Source organism: Pantherophis guttatus, chromosome 5 (genome assembly GCF_059756535.1).
Source record: "Pantherophis guttatus breed Tessera chromosome 5, ASM5975653v1, whole genome shotgun sequence".
NCBI classification, from domain to species: Eukaryota; Metazoa; Chordata; class Lepidosauria; order Squamata; family Colubridae; genus Pantherophis; species Pantherophis guttatus.
In genome coordinates this window covers 12,115,368-12,134,106 of record NC_142067.1, presented here as the reverse complement: position 1 = coordinate 12,134,106, position 18,739 = coordinate 12,115,368, and the positions used below count along the sequence as shown (strand labels likewise).

At 44.1% G+C, this 18,739-nt stretch overlaps 1 protein-coding gene across 9 annotated transcripts in view; it reads right to left on the bottom strand.

Annotated features, from left to right (window-relative positions):
- Nucleotides 1–18,739, bottom strand: part of FAT3 (FAT atypical cadherin 3) — a 626,029-nt gene that overhangs the window by 597,954 nt on the left and 9,336 nt on the right. The window lies entirely within an intron of this gene.

The window sequence follows — 18,739 nt, the reverse complement described above, 5'->3', positions numbered from 1 at the left end:
TATGACCACAATTGAGCCCAAATTTTCTGTTGCTTAGTGAGACAACTCTGAAGTGAATCTTGCCCAGTTTTACAACTTTTCTTGCCACCGTTGTTAAGCGAATCACCTCAGTTGTTAAGTCGGTAATATGGTTGTTAAGTGAATCTGGTACCCCATTGAGTTTGCTTGTCAGAAGAATGCAAAAGGCGATCACATGACTTTAGGATAATATAACCATCACAGATATTTGCCTGTTGCCAAGTGTCTGAATTTATATTAAGTGACCGTAGGAATGCTGCAATGGTCGTTAAGTGTGAAAAATGACCATATGCCACTGTAAGTTCCAACAGTCACTAAACAAATGGTTGTAAGTCAAGGACTATCTGTATTCTTGTGATGGAAATCACATCTGGAACCAGAAGATTCCTAACTTATTATCCTGCTGCACACAAGCAGAGCAGCTAAGAATCTAAAAACAATTTAATCCACTAGGTTTGAAAAGATCCTTGCAGGTTTCATAATAAATAAACGGGATTCCAAATGTCCATCATCTTCAAATCTCCAGTTTCAAAATCATCTGTTTATACATGTTCAGGCAAAGCTGGATCAAGCCACATATTATTTCCATTTTAAAAAGCACACACAGATACCCCTTTGTTTTCCAGAAAAGTTTACAGAAGAATTTCCAGCAACAGTCAAAAGACGGCAGCCAGACATTAACTGATAAAACTGCCAGAGTTATTATTTATGCAACAAACTCAACAAACACCCACAAACACATTTCATTGATAGGGTTCATTCATTCTGGTCAAGCTACAGTCCAACTAGCACAGTTGATAATGGAGGCCAACTGATAGATAAAGTACATAAGAAAGAAACTGAACATTGTGAAAAGGGGGGGGGGGGAAACCCCACAGCATGAAAAATTGCTGGTCTGGATCTTAATAGGCAGAATAGATTCCACAGTGGTCCGATAATATGAGCTTATGCATGAGGAGAAGCTAGGGAAATAAATGATGTATCACAACATGGATGCACAAGATACTAAAGAAAACAGAAACTCTTAAAAGAATGATAAAAATACAGGTGGTCCCTCAACTTTGAACAACAATTGAGCCCAAAATTTCTGTTGCTAAGTAAAAACATTTGTTAAGTTAAAAGCCATGGTGGCACAAAGTTTGGAATGCAGTATTGCAGGCTAATTCTGCCGACTGCCAGCAGTTCGATCCTGACCTGCTCAAGGTTGACTCAGCCTTCCCTCCTTCCGAGGTGGGTAAAGTGAGGACCCAGATTGTTGGGGGCCATAGGCTGACTTTGTAAACCCCTTAGAGTGGGCTGTAAAGCACTGTGAAGCGGTATATAAGTCTAATTGCTATTGCTAATTGAGTTTTACCCATTTTACGACCTTTCTTGCCACAATCGTTAAGTGAATCACTGCAGTTGTTAAGTTATTAACACGGTCGTTAACCGTATCTGGCTTCCCCATTGACTTTGCTTGTCAGAAGGTGTTCGCATGACCCCCACGACACTGCAACCGTCATAAAGATGAGTCAGTTGCCAAGCATCTGAAGTTTGATCACGTGACCACGGGGGGAAGTGGCAATGGTTGTAAGTCACTTTTTTTTCCAGCGCCGTTGTAACTTTGAGCGGTCAGTAAATGAACTATTGTTAAGTTGAGGACTACCTGTAAACGAAAATAAATCCAGTGACATTTAAAACGCCACAAAACTCTTGTAAAAGAAGTAAGAAGAATGAATTTATTGTGATAATTTCCATACACATATCCTAGGACAGTGATGGCTAACCTTTTTGCCGTCGCGTTCCAAAAGCAGGGGGAGCACAGGGGGAGTCGCGCACATGCGTGCCCATACCCACAATTCAATGCGCCCCCCCGCATGCATGCACGGACCCCCCCCCATGCTCCCCCCTGTTTTGGCACACGATGGCCCGGTGGGCCCAGTAGGCCCGTTTTTCGCCCTCCCAGGCTCCAGAGGCTTTCTAGGAGTGAAAACGGCCTTCCCCACCCGCCTGAAGGCCCTCTGGAGGCCAGAAACGGCCCATTTGCCAACTTCCGGTGTGCCCGGACGGCCCGAAAATCAGTTGGCCTGCGCGCTCATGTGCGCTGCAGCTGAGCTAGGGCAATGCTCACGTGCCCAGCGATATGGCTCCACGTGCCATCTGTGGCACACATGCCATAGGTTTGCCATCAAGGTTCTAGTAAGTGAGCAGAAAGTAGTAACAAACCATAGGGAAGTTAGACTGTAGCTCATCAGCTCAAAGCAAGGCACTCAGGGAGTTTAAAAATACCCCAAAACTAACCAACTTATTAGCTTCCTCCCTTTTTTTCTCATTCAGCATGTAGAACAATAGTCTGTTGCTGTTGTTTCTGGAGTTTTGGTTTTGTTTTGCCAAGAGAATCCACACAAGGTGTTAGAGGTAAGATAGGAAGGCGCTGTTTGCAGTTGGCTTCAGGAAACACAGAGAGAGAGACGGACAAGGAAACACAAAATAGGTGTTATGCTTGCATTTCTGCCTGAGGAAGATTTTAACTACACCTGTACGGGGAGTCGGAACTCACTGCATTGCTGGAGGAGAAAGGAGACAGTCTGGAGGCACACTGGCCACATTGAGACTTATTAGGAAGACAAGGTGTTTCTGGAGAAGAGAAACAAGATAGCTCCAAAAAGAACAACAGAAAGGAAAAGACTATGGCAAAGAAAGCAGGAGCGCCTTGTAATGGTATGAGGAAATGACCTTGGGAGACAGAGCAAAGAGACACAGCCAAGGGAATGGTCACATAAAAGACAACTGACTGGGCAGCAGAATGTGGTTGGGGGAAGAGACTCACCCTAGATTCAGGCTGTAAAGGGGACAAGGCACTGAAGTACTTTCAGAGTTGCAAGATTCTGTTGTGTAGCTTTACAATAATTTGCTCGCATACGCGCCTTCTGCATGCGTGCCTTTCTGACTCCATGGACTGGCGGCGGTGGTGGAAGGATGGCAGTGGTGGAATTCAAATTTACTACCGGTTCAGTGGGCATGGCTTGGTGGGTGTGGCAGGGGAAGGATACTGCAAAATCTCCATTCCCACCCACTCTGGAGCCAGCCAGAGGTGGTATTTGCCGGTTCTCCGAACTACTCAAAATTTCCGCTACCAGTTCTCCAAAACCTGTCAGAACCTGCTGAATAGCACCCCTGGAGGATGGTTTCGTGAGCACAACCTAGATCCCCCTACACCAGCAAATGAAGCTTCATGCACTCACCCACCACTTGTGCAGCCCAGTTCCCTACAGGCCGCAGACCAGTACCCATCCGCAGACCCCGGGGGGGGAGGGGGGTTGGGGATTCGGATATAAGATATAAATAACTGGCAAAATGCAACACAAAGAAAAATTTCTTCAAGATTTAAATAAATCTTTATCAGATAAAAATATAAAGCATGGTCAGTGCTATAAGCAAACACAACCGCAGAGCATGTTAGGACTGGTGTGTAAAACTGAAGGCCCAGGGGCTGGAACCGGCCTGTGAGGTGCTTAGATCTGGCCCGCGGGGCTGCCCTGGAAACAGCAAAGGACTAGCCCGCAGTGCCTCTGCCAGCGAAAACGGAGCTCCATTTTTGCTGGCAGAGGGTTGCAGGAGGCCATCGCAGCCGAAAACGGAGCTCAGGAGCCCGTTTTCTCTGGCAGAGCGTTCAGGCCACCAGAGGTGCCCCCGACACAAGTGACATCGAGCTGGCCACGCCCACCCTGGCTCCCTGAGGTCAAACACAACCCTCATGCAGCCCTCAATGAAATCGTGTTGGACATCCCTGTGTTAGGAGAACATCAACGATGCACAATGCTTGGTATCCAAAAGTACACTGGAAGTAACATTGGAAGTTAACTTTCTTACAATGTGCTAAATCTTAAAAATACTCTCTCTGATACATCCCAAACAGAAGTCAAGTTACTAAAAATTAAAACTGCACAAGGATTCTATAAACACCATTTGCGTACATCCTCTGAACAGCTTCCATGAAGCAATGATCAGAAATAGATGCTCCCTCTCCTTAAAATAACTGGGAGGAAAATATGTACATGTCAAATGCCAGAAAAAGAAGCAAAACGCTGCTTCAGAATTTGCATACTTGTTCTCAGAAATGATGAAAAACTGCAGCGTTTGAATATAAGCTGCTTGCGTTCCCAATTAATTTCGGTGTATAGTTGTATTTTCTTCCACTGACAGTTGTTTGAATTTCGGCTCATGAGCAAGTGGCAAATTCCATTTATTCCATCACTTTATTGCATCCCTTCTTTGATCTTCCATTGCTATCTCCTGCCTAACCTGCTTAAACTTTACTGTAAGTTTGGGAATGCAAATACGATATATTTGAACAAACACGGCTGACTGTTCCATTTATTTACTAGCGTGATCTGTCAACAAATTCAGAAGAAACAATGCCCGATGGGAAGGTTTGAGATACACACTTGAAAGCAGTGTCAGTTTTTTCATTAGAATAATGAACATTTTTTTCTGATTTTTCCGTTGAGAAGTTCCTTTGAAGGGAAACTTGAAAAGCACATTCACCAGCAAATCAGATAGATGAAAATGTTTTATTTAACACGGGAGCAATCTCATATCAAATAAAAAGACACTTGCCCTATAAACTATAATACCAGTTTTCAAAAAAGTATGGAATTACGGAGTTGCAAAATATAGTACCATGTTTCCCAGAAAATACCGGCCAATACGCTCTCACAGAGAGGGCCTCCTCAGGGTGCCGTCAGTCAAGCAATGTCGGCTGGCGGCCCCCAGGGAGAGAGCCTTCTCTGTGGGAGCACCCGCCCTCTGGAACGAGCGACCTCCCGGAATACGACTGATCCCGGATCTCAGCACTTTCTGTGAGGCCCTGAAGACGTTTTTATTTCAGCAAGCCAGCCTGGCCTGAATAGGTTTTATGGGTTAGTTTTTAATTGTATAGCTTGGGGTTTTAAATTGGGAGGCCGATTAATTTAATTTATTTTTAGTTATCTTAACTTTTATATTGTATGTTATTTTAATTTTCGGCTGTTCACCGCCCTGAGTCCCTTCGGGGAGAAGGGCGGTATATAAATTCAATAAATAAATAAATAAAATAAATAAAAATAAGACCCTGTCTTATTTGAACCCTGAAATAAATGCTTGGCCTTACTGCCATGCACTCAAAAGCCCAATTGGGCTTATTATCAGGGGATGTCTTATTTTGGGGAAAACAGGGTATTTCTGATATAAATCCAATGCAAAGGGTACCAAAGTGGCTACCAAAATATTTGGGAAAAAATAGTACTTTTGTGTGGCAATGAAAGGGTATTTCAAAAAATGGGTGTTTGCTAAGGGAACGTCAAAGAAAACCGTGGTTTGCTATCTGCAAATTGGCTACAACCTGGTCTGCTGTCTCTTTAAGACCTCTCTGTAGCCAGCATAGCATCGAGTGGCTATAAAAGCTGAATAGAGAGGCAGTTGGGTGTGGCAGTGGTGCAAGAAGGAAGGTGGTTGTGTTTGTTTATGGAAATAAAAACCTGAAGCAGCCTAAAGCTAACAGAAAGAGATACTGTTCTGCAGCAGTGAGACTCACAAGAAGTTAACAGTGGAAGAGCAGTTTTAGGAGCTATAGTAATGGGGAAGAGTGGAGTAGTGAGCAGTAGTAGCCTTTGAGTGCTGGTGTGGATGTTGCCTACAGACCAAGGGTGGGCTTCAAAAATTTTAGGAAGGGGGTCTCTGCCAGTTGCTTGGTGGGCATGGCCATGGTGGGTGTGGCCTAGTAGGCCTCCTGCACCATGGTGGGGGGGCGTTTTTGCCCTCCCTGGGCTCCGGAGCCTTTCCTCCAGCCTCCGGGAGGGTGAAAACGGCCTCCCCAGGCTCCAGAGGCCCTCTGGAGACCAGAAATGAACTTCTGGTAGGCCCGTTTTTCACCCTCCCGGAGCCTCTGTGCGTACCCTGCACTTACCTGCATCCAAAACAGGCCGTGTGAGGACTCCTGGGAGGGGTGGGGTGGGCGGGGCCAGCCAGGAGTAGGATTTGGGGGTTCTCCGAACTGCACAGAATCTTAGCTAGAGGTTCCCCAAACCCCTGGAAATCCCCAGCAGCCCATCCCTGCTACAGACCCGTGTGGTTGTGTTGGACCTCTTGGGTTTTGGAACCCACTGACCTGGGATACACTAAAAAGAACCTGTGACAGTTCTTAAAAGAGCTATAGCTCTGAAGAAGCTTCTTGGATGAGAAGCAAAACGTCTTCAAAGAAAGAACAGAAAGTCCAGTGGCCTCTTGAAAAAAGCACCTTTGGTTCAACCTCCTCTATTAAATAGTCCGTGATGGTTTCAGAAGCCATCTATGCAATTTTAGCGTGTTGCTGTGTTATGTTGCGAAAATAAATAAAATTAACATTAAGAAGAAGGGCGATTAGCAAATCCAGAGGACAGGGAGACAAAGATGCATTTTGAACAGTATCCAAAATCCCCAGCTACAATCACGGAAAAGTTTTACCCTGATCATAACATCCTCTTCATTTTTTAAGAGTAACTAAATACTATTAATAATTCATGTAAAAAGCAAGGTTGTATTTACTGAAAGTCTGCAGTGGGCACAGTTATCGTATTCCATGGCAAAATTGGCTTTTATCCTCTCATTATATGCACTTCCAGTTCTACATTTAATCCATATTATACTCCTAAGGGCTAAGAGTTAGAAGACAAGATACAACGTTAATTTAGAACTTAATATAAAACCACTTATTGTTTTTTTTTTTTTAAAGTACCGAATGCTAATTAACAGCTTGGCAAAAGAAATCATATTTAACCTATAATAATAGTCAAGTAGATTTTTTTTTAAAAAAATCGGTTTGTTTGCAATTCAATTCTCCCTTGATCCTCGCGTTACAATTAAACTGGGCAGTTTTACTATCCAAACACCTCACTTTCAATAACCGAAATTATCTTCCAAAGAAAGAAGGGGGGGGGGGAGGGATGGGATATCTGATCAAAAAATGGCTGAAAAGGTTTTTAAGCAGTTTAAGCTAGGCGCGTAATTAGCAAGCTTTATGACATATTTTTAGCGCTAATATTTCAAAATAATCTCACCAAATAACTTCTTGAAATGAATAAACTCTCGGGCAAAATGCGTGCTCATATGGCTAGATATTCATAAATCAATGGGGCCCGGCAGCACATGGATTTTCTCTGTAAAAGATGCTTCAAAGCACGAGGGGTTAGGAAGACAGCACCTGTCTTCAACTCATTAAAGCAGCTGTATATTTCCCTAAGAATGCATGCAGCAAAAAGAGCAGCTGTTTAAGTTGCTGCGGACCAGATGTTGCTATTATATTCCTAGGCATGCCAAAATACATTTTTGAAGATCACGTCTGAAGTACCACCCAACTGTTCAAATCAGTCTGATAGGACAATTCATATTTCACGAATGTAAATTCTCGGGGGGGGGGGACACCCACCGATATTCCCATTTTCTTCTCAAATCTCAAGTTGTTGGGTTTTTGTTTTGTTTTTTTGCTATCAAAACAAGCAAGGACAAAAGTTAACTCTCAAAAAATGGACACGGAGCTGTGCAAAAGAAGTCAACGTTAATTAGAATCGCTATTTTAATTTTATTTCGGTTACTTCAAATTTAGCTGTCCTGATCTTGCTTATGTTTTTGGTCCAGACCTCGCAACACGCAGGCAAAGAAACGTAATCAAGTTTTTACTCGCACACAGACAAAAGCAACACATTCCTAAACTAGAAATTCGGACATGTATTAATGCAATAAACTCCAAAGACTCGACTACAATAAACATGATAGAGGTAGTCCTGACTTGTGACCACAATTGAGCACCAAAGTTTCCGTTGTTAAGCAAGGCAGTTGTTAAGTGGGGTTTGCGCCATTTTACGAATTGTTTTGCCACAGTGGTTAAGCCAATCACTGAGGTTCTTAGACAAATCTCTTGTGTGTCCAATCAGTTGGCCAATAAAGAATTCCATTCCATTCCATTCCGCGAAACATACAGTCAATATGCGAATCTTGTTTTCCCCATTGACTTTGCTTGTCGGAAGCTGGTGGGAAGTCCGAGTCACTTAACAACCATATGATTCATTTAACAACTGCAGTGATTGCCTTAACAGCTTTGGCAAAAAGACCTAAATTTGGGCCTGAGTCATTTAACAACCACTTCGCTTAGCAACAGAAATGCTGGTCCAAATTGTAATCGTAAATTGAGGACTACCTGTATGAGTAGAAGTAATCTGTCCTCACTGTAACCTACCGCACTTTTTTCACTGTGGGCTCCTTATTTATTAATTATTATTCATTCATTAAATTTATATGCCGCCCATCTCACTATCAAGTTCTGAATCCAATTCCTACACGGGACATAAACTGGTCAGATGAGCGAGCTAAAAGCAGAACCACGGAACGAACAAAGCTCTGTCCAAAATCGCCTCTCTTCGTCCGAGCACGTCCTTCGGAGTGAAAACTCGACGCAATCGTTTGCTTTATGGCCAACATGCAAATGAAGCAAGAAGCCTGACTCATCACATCTGGAATGAACTCAAGGTAGTGGCCACTGTCACATCTCCCCGCAGTTAATAGCACGCCGTGCGAAGAACGACTTTGCTTTTGTCATAAATCTGCCGTCCATCGATTTTGCTGGCTGGGCCTAAATTCAAACGTAATAGCAAAAGGGGCAAAATATTAACTGGAAAGGACACCATTCAGTTGAGGAGAAAGGCTGGATTATTCAGAAGGCATCTGAAAGGATTGGGGGGGGGAGAAGAGAGACAGCCAGGAAATGTGGATTTGGCACAGAGACAAAAAAACCTTGGCTTATGTTAATAAGATTGGCTTCCATTAACCTTCATGACACCTTCATAGATTGCTTCAGTAGCCAGTGTTTGATTCCTAGGATAAGGCATGCCTGTTTCCCCACCCACCCACCATCTAATTCTACATGTGAGGCATGAAATATTAGAATATGTCACTGGGCCAAAGTTTCTAACGGTTTTTATGAATAGAGACACGGAGGCCAAGGTGAAGGCATTATTTAGTAGACGTGTTTTTCTCTGTGTGTGTGACAAGTAGATCTGCTTCAGACTACTAGTGGGCAGATGGTATTCATTTGGTTCCACGGTGCTAAAACCAAATAATTTTGTAACCGAAAGTCATGTACATCACGCCGATCAGAGTGGTCCTATTTAGAGACTCGCAGCTTTGCATTCGCTCGCAATGGTCTCCGGGGATCCACGTACCCCTCACTCTGCTTGGCCGAGTGCCCGATTTGACATTTCTATTTTCTGCTCCCTCTGTAAAGCTGGAAAATTTTGGATATCTTCCAAAGCTTGACACAGAAAAGAGAAAGAATCCTAATGTGACAAGACAAGGATTGGGGGGGGGGGGTATTTTGTATTTGCAGGGAGACCTGGCGCATTAATTCTAACTCATGATAATGAAGTTCAGTCTCCAGCCGAAAAAAAGGGAAAAATAAAAAAGACATAAAAGCATCAGAAAGTATCTGTTCTTCTGCCTTGGGCTTCACCCTGAATCTTTTAAAACAAACTTTTCCAATGTGCTTTCATAGCCAATTATCTGATGTGTCCCCAAAAACTACCAGAGGAAATGCAGGTAGTTGTCAACTTCATTTTTTTAAGAGTATGTTTTCTCAACTCAGTGAACCTGGAATGGCACATTGGGAGATGTGCCTGGGGATGCTGCAATGATCATAAGTGTGAAAAAGAGTCATAAGTCACATCTTTCAGTGCCATTGTTACTTTGAATAGCCACTAAATGAACTGTTGTAAGTCAAGGACTACCTGTACAATAAACAAAGAAACAAACAAACAAATAAGCATCTCCCCTATATATAAACATCCTTCTTTTAAAAAGAGACTTTGGAAGGACCTACTCCACTTGACAAAAAGGTACGCGGTGACTCAGGGGCTAAGACGCTGAGCTTCTCGATCGAAAGTTTGGCAGTTCAGCGGTTTGAATCCCTAGTGCCGCGTAACAGGGTGAGCTCCCGTTACTTGTCCCAGCTTCTGCCAACCTAGCAGTTCGAAAGCACATAAAAAATGCAAGTAGAAAAATAGGAACCACCTTTGGTGGGAAGAGAACAGCGTTCCGTGCGCCTTTGGCGTTGAGTCATGCCGGCCACATGACCACGAAGGTATCTTCGGACAGCGCTGGCTCTTCGGCTTTGAAACGGAGATGAGCACCGCCCCCTAGAGTCAGGAACAACTAGCACATATATGCGACGGAAACTACCACATATGTGCAAGGGGAACCTTTACCTTTACCTTTTACTCCACTTGACAGAATAATTGGTGGGGCTGGGAACTTAGTAAGATGTTGAGAGAGGCTGCTCTCAAGGAACAGACGGGCACACAGGATACATCTTTAATTACCCAGTTCATCATACCTCACGTAATTCAGCAATCTGGATCCCTTGAGATAATACAAGCTGCCGAGTCCAAAGGCAACATGCTTAATGAAATACTCAAGCTCCTTTCAGATATTAATGCAGCCATACTTCACAATATAACTGCTGGCAGAGAGCAAAGGTCTTCTAAAGCAAAGTTTCCCCAAGTTTTCTGACTTTTTGGACCGGTGGGGGGAGAAGGGGGAGAGGGGAAGGGAATGGTTCCATACGAGCGGCGGGCAAGTGTGCCTGCCACTTGCACAAATGGAGCATGTGGGCACATGCACGCCTGCTGGTCATGCGAGTGGAGATGCATGCGCATGCACGAGCTCGCCTGCCACTTCTACGGCCTGGTTCCAAATGGCTCAAGGTCCAGTTAGGGGCCACGGTCCCAGGGATTGGAGACCCCTGTTCTAAAGCAACATTTCTCATGCAGAGAAGAACACCTACAAAATGTAGGTCCAATGCCCCTCAACAATTCTGCAAGGTAGAATGATGCCCTCTTATCCGTCTGTTGCTGTCCCAAATGCAAGGATTCTGAACACCCGTATCAAAATGTTCACACGTATCTCTACTGATTTTAATCCAGGGTATTTGGATGGACTGCTTCTAAGAGTCCTAGAACAGGGGTGTCAAACTCGATTTCATTGAGGGCCGCATCAGGGTTGTGTTTGACCTCGGGGGGCCGGGGTGGATGTGGCCGGGGTGGGCATGGCCCGCTCGACGTCACTCATGTCACTCGTCCCAGTGAAAGCCCAAGCGCTCTGCCAGCGAAAAAGGGCTCCTGAACTCCATTTCCGGCTGCGACAGCCTCATGCAACCCTGGCAGAGGCACCATAGGCTGGTCCTTCGCTGTTTCCAGGACAACCCCCACAGATCTAGGGCAGCCCCGCGGGCTTTGAGTTTGATACCCCTGTCCTAGAATAAGAAACGAGTCTGAAGTGGAAAACGGCAAACAAGCAATGGAAGGAAAAATAATTGAAGTTAAAATCTCCCAGCCAGGAGCCATTTAAGAGCATACTGGTATTCCGTGTTTAACCTCCGGGCTTGTCAAAAAGTAGTCACATGATCTTGGGACACTGCAACGATCATAAGTATGAGTCATCTGAATTTTGATCCTGTGATCGTGGGGACACTACAAATGTTGTAAGCAGGGGTGGTATTCACTTACCTTCATTACCGGTTCGCAAATGTGAGCGCGCACGCAACCATCTCCACGCATGCACAGGACCTTCTGTGTATGCAGAGCATCAAAAGCGTGGATAAATGGGACGTGATTACGTCCGGGCGGGTGGGCGGAGCCTCCTGCAGCCGCTGCTACCAGTTCTCCCAAACTGGCTGAATACCAGCACTGATCGTAAGTGTGAAAAATGGTCATAAATCACTTTTTCCTGTGCCATTGAAACTTTGAATGGTCACTAAATGAATTACTTCTTTCGATTTATACTCAACCTCTCCTCTAAGTATTCATGGTTCTCTCTCCACCAATTTATGCTCGACACCAATCCTGAATGGCTTATGTTGAAGGACCAAGTACGACTCATTTAAATAAAAATACTGAGAATTTATTTTTGTAATACAATAAACCATCACTATCTAATTCATTATCCAAAGTACATTTCCCATTATGGGTTATTTCTATCAGAAACTGCAGCCAAAACCAGCATTATTTTAAGCAAGATCAGGTCAAGCCAACCCTAGAATTTGTAGAAATCCATCCTGCTGAGGGAAGTTTTAAGGCTATTTTTAGCACGTGTGGAAGAAAACCATGAAATTGAGATAAATTTTGGTGGGGGTGAGGCTGAACCTCGGGCTGCTTTGCAAAAATAGCAGAGGGTAAAAAATACAGGCCAAGATCTCCCCCCCCACACACTTTTTAAAAAAATCCTAAAACACATTTATACACACCAAGCTTCTCTGTTTCTCAAAATGCCCTGCAGAAAATATTACATCATGATATTCTCTCACAGGTATTCTTAGGAGCACAGCTGGCTCAGCAGCGAAAATGGCAAGAGACTTTCCTTCCAAGCATTTAAATTAACTGGTTTTCCTGGTTCTCTTAGCAGATTACAATTTATCAAGCCCTTCATCCAATCCATCCTGTCTCTTTACGGCAAATTCACCAGGGACTCCAAGAAAACTCTTAGTTTAAAACCGTTTGGTAGCTTTCGGTTATCATCCATCATAATTTTCTTTTAACCAACTGGCAGGTATTATATACCATGGGGCAGGGGTATCAAACTCGATTTCATTGAGGGCCACATCAGGGTTGTGTATGACCTGGTGGGGGGGCAGGGGGGGCGTGGCCAGCTCAACCTCACTCATGTCTGGGGCACCTGTGGTGGCCCAAGCGCTCAGCCAGCGAAAACAGGCTCCCGAGCTCCATTTTCCGCTGCGACGGCCGATCACCAGGAGACTGAATTCTAGTCTCACTTTAGGAATGAAAGCCGGCTGGGTGATTTTGAACTAGATATTCTCTCTCAGTCCATCATACCTCACAGGGCTGTTGTGGTGGGGAAAATAAGAGGAGGAAGGACTATTGTGTATGTTTGCCACCTTGAGTTATTTTATTTTTTTAAAATTTGATTTATATGCCGCCCTTCTCCAGAGACTCAGGGCGGCTTACAATGCGTTAAGCAATAGCCTTCATACTTTTGTATATTTATACAAAGTCAGTTTATTGCCCCCACAAACTGGGTCCTCAATTTACCTACCTTAGAAAGGATGGAAGGCTGAGTCAACCTTGAGCCTTGGAGAGATTCGAACCAGCAGTAATTGCAGGCAGCTGTGTTAATAACAGGGTGCTTAGACCACTGTGCTATCAAGGCTCTTATTTATAAAAATGATAAAGGCAGTAGAGAAACAAATACATAAATCTATGTCACCAATGTGCTCAGGGTTTTCCTGAGGAATGTGGAGGCTTCTGTACCCAACATAACCTCCAGGATGCTAACCAATGCATGATGCCAAGAACATGTTATGCCCGCATAGAAAGATATGCACTAATTATCAACGGCTTCTGCACACAATCAATGGTTTCAGTTTGACCATTAAAAACTTACATAATTTAGGACCTGATGATCTCATGGACTATTTCAATATGATCAACCTTTTCCTTTTTGGAAAGGAGTCTAGATTTCCTTCTTCAGCCTAACCTTTTCCAGTGACAAGCATGACTATATGCCAAGGCACCCTTCCTGCCAAATGATACCTATTTATCTACTCACATTTGCATACCTTCAAACCGCAACTATTTTTAACTATTTTAGGTTTCCATCAGCAGAAAGTAATGACGGACCACTATTTGAATGAAATGCAAAATATAAACCCAATGGGTAATAAATGCATCAATAAAGGCAGAGGACTAGCCGAGTTTAATCTAAACTTTAAATCCTGCTGACCATTTTGCGCATGACTCCACCATGTTCAAACCGGCATTTATCCATCTCTCCCTTTCCCCGCAAAACTTCACAGGTACAAAAAGATACCTTAGGTTTCAGCTGTATGGCTATCATTTATTTTATAGCATTAACCTCAATCCATGAGCTCTAATGCAGATATTTTACTAGGTTGAGCACCCTGCAGGTTGTGTGTCCTGTACCTTAAAGCATTAGTGCGCTCCACAGGGTTCTTTTGAGAGCTGCTAGTAAAATGTCTTGGTGCAGGTTTGACATGAAAATTAGATGACAGTGTCTTTTTAGTCAGTGTTTAAATGCTTTGGAATTAGCAGATTTCAAAAAAGGAGTGTGGTTTTTTGCGTTTTCCATGGTGCCACTCAATTTGTCAAAATGGCAGGCAAAGCACAGCCCTTCACTTACAAAGAACAATGTCCTATCTCTTGCACAAAGCTTGTTGTTGTACCCATGCCACTAGCAATAAGCCTGCCTGTGTTTATGAAGTAACCACATACGGTTCCTTAACGTTTTAATTGGGAACAAGAGAACAGTAACAACTTTTGCTTATCCATGTTTGCAAACTACTCGAGAAGGTTGGATGTCAAACTCGCGTCGTCATGTGAACGTATCCAGTGGTGGGATTCAGCCAGTTTGGGCTGGTTCAGGCGAACCGGTAGTTAAATTGCTGGCTGGTCTCTCCCCTCCCCACCCCTCCTCTTCCAGGAGTCCCCACGCGCCCCATTTTGGCTCCAATGTAAGTGCAGGGAGGCCTTCTAGGCCCAAAACAGGGCACAGGGGTGTGTGGCACGCCCCCCTGTGGCCCATTTTCGCTCGCAGGCTTCAAGGAGGCCTAGGCCCAAAACGGGCACGGGGGGGTGGCATGTTTTTGCTCCCAGGGGGGTGCAGGAGGCCGAGTGCTGCCTGTCACACCCCCTGGTCATGCCCACCATGGCCACACCCACCCAGCCGGTCATTAGGGCAGTGAACCGGTTGTTAAATTATTTGAATCCCACCACTGGACGTATTGTGACTTTTTTTCCCCCTTCGCTAAACTGGGGATGGATGTGGACCAGAGTGTGACGCATCTGGCCAATGGCCCACAAGTTTGATACCCCTGGTTTAGAACTTCAACCAGGAGGATATCCATTTTGAAAGGGTGGACTATTTTTGAGTCAGATCAACATACGTCTGTTAAAAGATTTCGCCCTAAGAGAGGCACAGATACCCTGATGAAATTCAGTGGAAGACAAATGAGTCTGTTAATCTCTTTGGCTGCCTTTGACGCCATCCATCACCTTATCTTCCCTGATCAATGTTTCTGACATTCCATAGAAGAAAAATGCATGGTAATACAATGATTACCAGAAAGGACTGGAATCTTAAAAGTGATTTTACACATATCAACTCTTTGCAGTTTATGTTTGGTTCTCCATACTTTGTACAAAGCTTCACAGGTCAAGTTAGCAACTGTTCAAAATTACAATGGCACCGAAGAAAATTGTGATTCATGATCACGTCTCACACAACCGTCGCAGCCACTCCATTGGTCATGTCATCAAAATTTGGGTGCCAGTATGTATTTACAATACCCGCATTTTCCCGAAAATAAGACCCTGTCTTATTTTTTTTGAACCCTGAACTTGGCCTTATTGCTATGTATTCAAAAGCCCAATTGGGCTTATTATCAGGGGACGTCTTATTTTGGGGAAAACAGGGTAGCTGCAGCATCCCAGGGTCATATGATCACTACGTGAAACCTTCCCGCTCAGTTCTGACCAGCAAAGTCAATGGGGGGAAGCTGGATTCATTTAACAACCATGGGATTCACTTAACAACTGCAGTGATTTACTTAATAACTGTGAAAAAAAATCATAAAATTGGGTGCAATTTACTTAATAACCACCATGCTTAGCAAAGGAAACTCTGGCCCAACTATAGTTGTAAGTTGGGGACTACCTGAAGAGCATTACACAAATTAACAGATTAACAGAGTTGGAAGGGACCTTATAGGTCCGTGATGGCGAACCTGTGGCACACGTGCCACAGGTGGCACGTGTAGCCATATTAGTGGGCACGCCAACTCAGCTCTGGCACGCATGCGCACGCCGGCCAGATAATTTTCGGGCCTTCTGGACCCACCAGAAGTAGGGAAACAGGCTGTTTCCTGCCTCCGGTGGGCCCTGGGAGTGTGTGGGGAAGGCCCGTTTTCTTTCTCACCTGCTCCAGATCCTCTCTATGCATCTGGGGAGGGCGAAAACAGCCTTCCCCACCCCTCAAGAGGCCCTCCGGAGGCCTGAAATGACCCATTTCCCAACTCCCGGTTGGACAGGAAGTGACTTTTTTGCTGTCCCCAGCCTCCAGAGATTCCTAGAGATGGGTGGGGAAGGCTGTTTTTGCCCTCCCCAGATCTGGGGAGATCTGGGATCTCCCCAGATCCTCCTGGATCTGGAGCCAGGTGAGAAAGAAAAATGAGCCTACTGGGCCATTGCATGCCAGGAGCAGGGGGGAGAGGGGTTGCGCGCGTAGGGCAGGGCGCATAGAATTATGGGTGTGGGCACACGTGTGTGTGAACCTCCCCACCCCCCTCCTGGCACGCGATGGCAAAAAGGTTAGCCATCCCTGTTATAGGTCATCTAGTCCAACCCCCCGCTCAAGCAGGAGACCCTACACCATTTCTGACAAATGGCAGTCCAATCTTTTCTACAAGAGCTTGAGTGCTAGCTGGAGTAGATGAGACCTGGTCTCAACCACTCCAGCTAATAGTCTTGATATAACATAAGCAATGTAAGTAAATAATTCTGATTTTCAGGTGATAATTTACTCTAGGGGAGGTTCATTACTCTTCAAAAGAAATAGCTTCTGAATATTTGTATATCCTAAATTATCACAGGGTGTGTTACATGAACCTTCTACTATCTGCAATGGGTTTTAATTATTTGTGCTCAGTGACAGACAGTGTTTCATGTACCTAAATTATTGACATCCGAAACGGGCACCGCTTTCAGACTTTCTACAGTCAGTAAAGGAAGTTGTAAATCAGGGATTCTCAAAATCTGGACCATGATCCATGATGGACCAGTGATTCTCAACCTTGGCAGCTTGAAGATATGCGGACTTCACATGACAACTGCGGCAAGATTGGCCTCCGCGCAATGTTGGGGAAGCTCAAATATACCCTCTGAAAATTTAATAATTGAAAAGATATTGGACTGTGCCGAGAAGGACAAAATGACACTTGAATTGAAAGGATTGATGGACTCAGATTTTTACGTAATATGGGAGAAATTGTATAATTGGATCAAAAATAGAAAAAAAGGAAAATAATAGAATGTAGATTTAGTAAAAATATATAGAGTATAGGTGAATACTAGTGTGATGATATGTAAATAGTCACAGTCATGCACAAGAGTTGAATAATGATTGTTTAATTGTAAAAATTCAATAAAACAATTTTTTTAAAAAAAGAAGATACATGCACTTCAACTCAGCCATGGGGAATTCTGGAAGTTGAAGTACACAAGTCTTAAAAATTGGCAAGGTTGGGCACCCCTGCCGTACACACTTCAATGCAGTAGAGCAACCATGTTACTAATTTACCAACTGCAGTGATTCCCTTAACAGCTGGGGCAAGAAAAGTCCTAAAATGGGGCAAAAACTCACTTTACAAATGTTTTACTTAGCAGCAGAAATTCTGGGTTCAATTTGCAGTCGTAACTTGAGGACTACCTGTACTTCCCGTTTCATTTTGATGAAAACTCCAGAGGGTCATGTCTGAGATGCTTCCTCAAATTTTACCTCTGCCCCAAGATTCAAAATGCCTTTGATTTGAGCGTAGCCTTGGTTACGACACTTCCTCCTGTTCTTCCTAGTTTTTTTTCCTCTTATGTCCATTACAATTCTTCACTTAACAGATAGCAATAGCACTTAGACTTATATACTGCTTTACAGTGCTTTACAGCCCTCTCTAAGCAGTTTACAGAGTCAGCATATTGTCCACCAACAATCTGGGTTCTCATTTTACCCACCTCGGAAGGATGGGAGCAGTGGTGAAATTCAAATTTTTTTACTACCCGTTCTGTGGGCATGGCTTGGTGGGCGTGGCAGGGGAAGGATACTGCAAAATCTCCACTCCCTCCCCACTCCTGGGGGAAGGATATTGCAAAATCCCCATTCCCACCCTACTCTGGCGCCAGCAAGGGGCGGTATTTGCCAGTTCTCTGAACTATTCAAAATTTCCGCTACCGGTTCTCCGAACTACTCAAAATTTCCACTACCGGTTCTTCAGAACCTGTCAGAACCTGCTGGATTTCACCTCTAGATGGGAGGCTGAGTCAACCTTGAGCCTGGTGAGATTTGAGCTGCCAAAATGCAGGCAGCTGGCAATCAGCAGCAGTAGCCTGCAGTACTGCACTCTAACCACTGCGCCACTACAGCTCATTTGTTTGCCAGTTGCTGCAGCTTCTAGTTCTCTTGGCTGGATGTCACCATGGCGTAAGGTTTCTTTCACAGGGTCTTTGTAGACCTCTAAACTTCAATTTGAACAAACTAAACTCGCTCATACAGCATCTACTTCCACGGAGACGTCAATTCCTATTTGTCCCTGTGTGCATTCCATGAGGATTTTTTGGATATTTTGCTTTAATGTACCCCCTTTTCTGCACTGGGCTATAAAACCAGGGTTTTATTGTATTTGAAAAACTCCACAATGTGGAATCTCAACAGAAATTCATAGACGGAGATTTGAAGACTTTGCCTGGCTTTAAAGGAGATTGACGCAAAATGTGGAGTCAAACCCCCTTTGGTTCCAAAGATGTACCTTCTTAAAAATAAAATCAAACAGGAATCAAACAGACTGAGCAAAAAATATAATGTTGTAGAGGTCCATCCAGATGATCTCACAATTCATTCAAAATATACTGTCACTTTCCAAAAATAGATCATCTTCTTT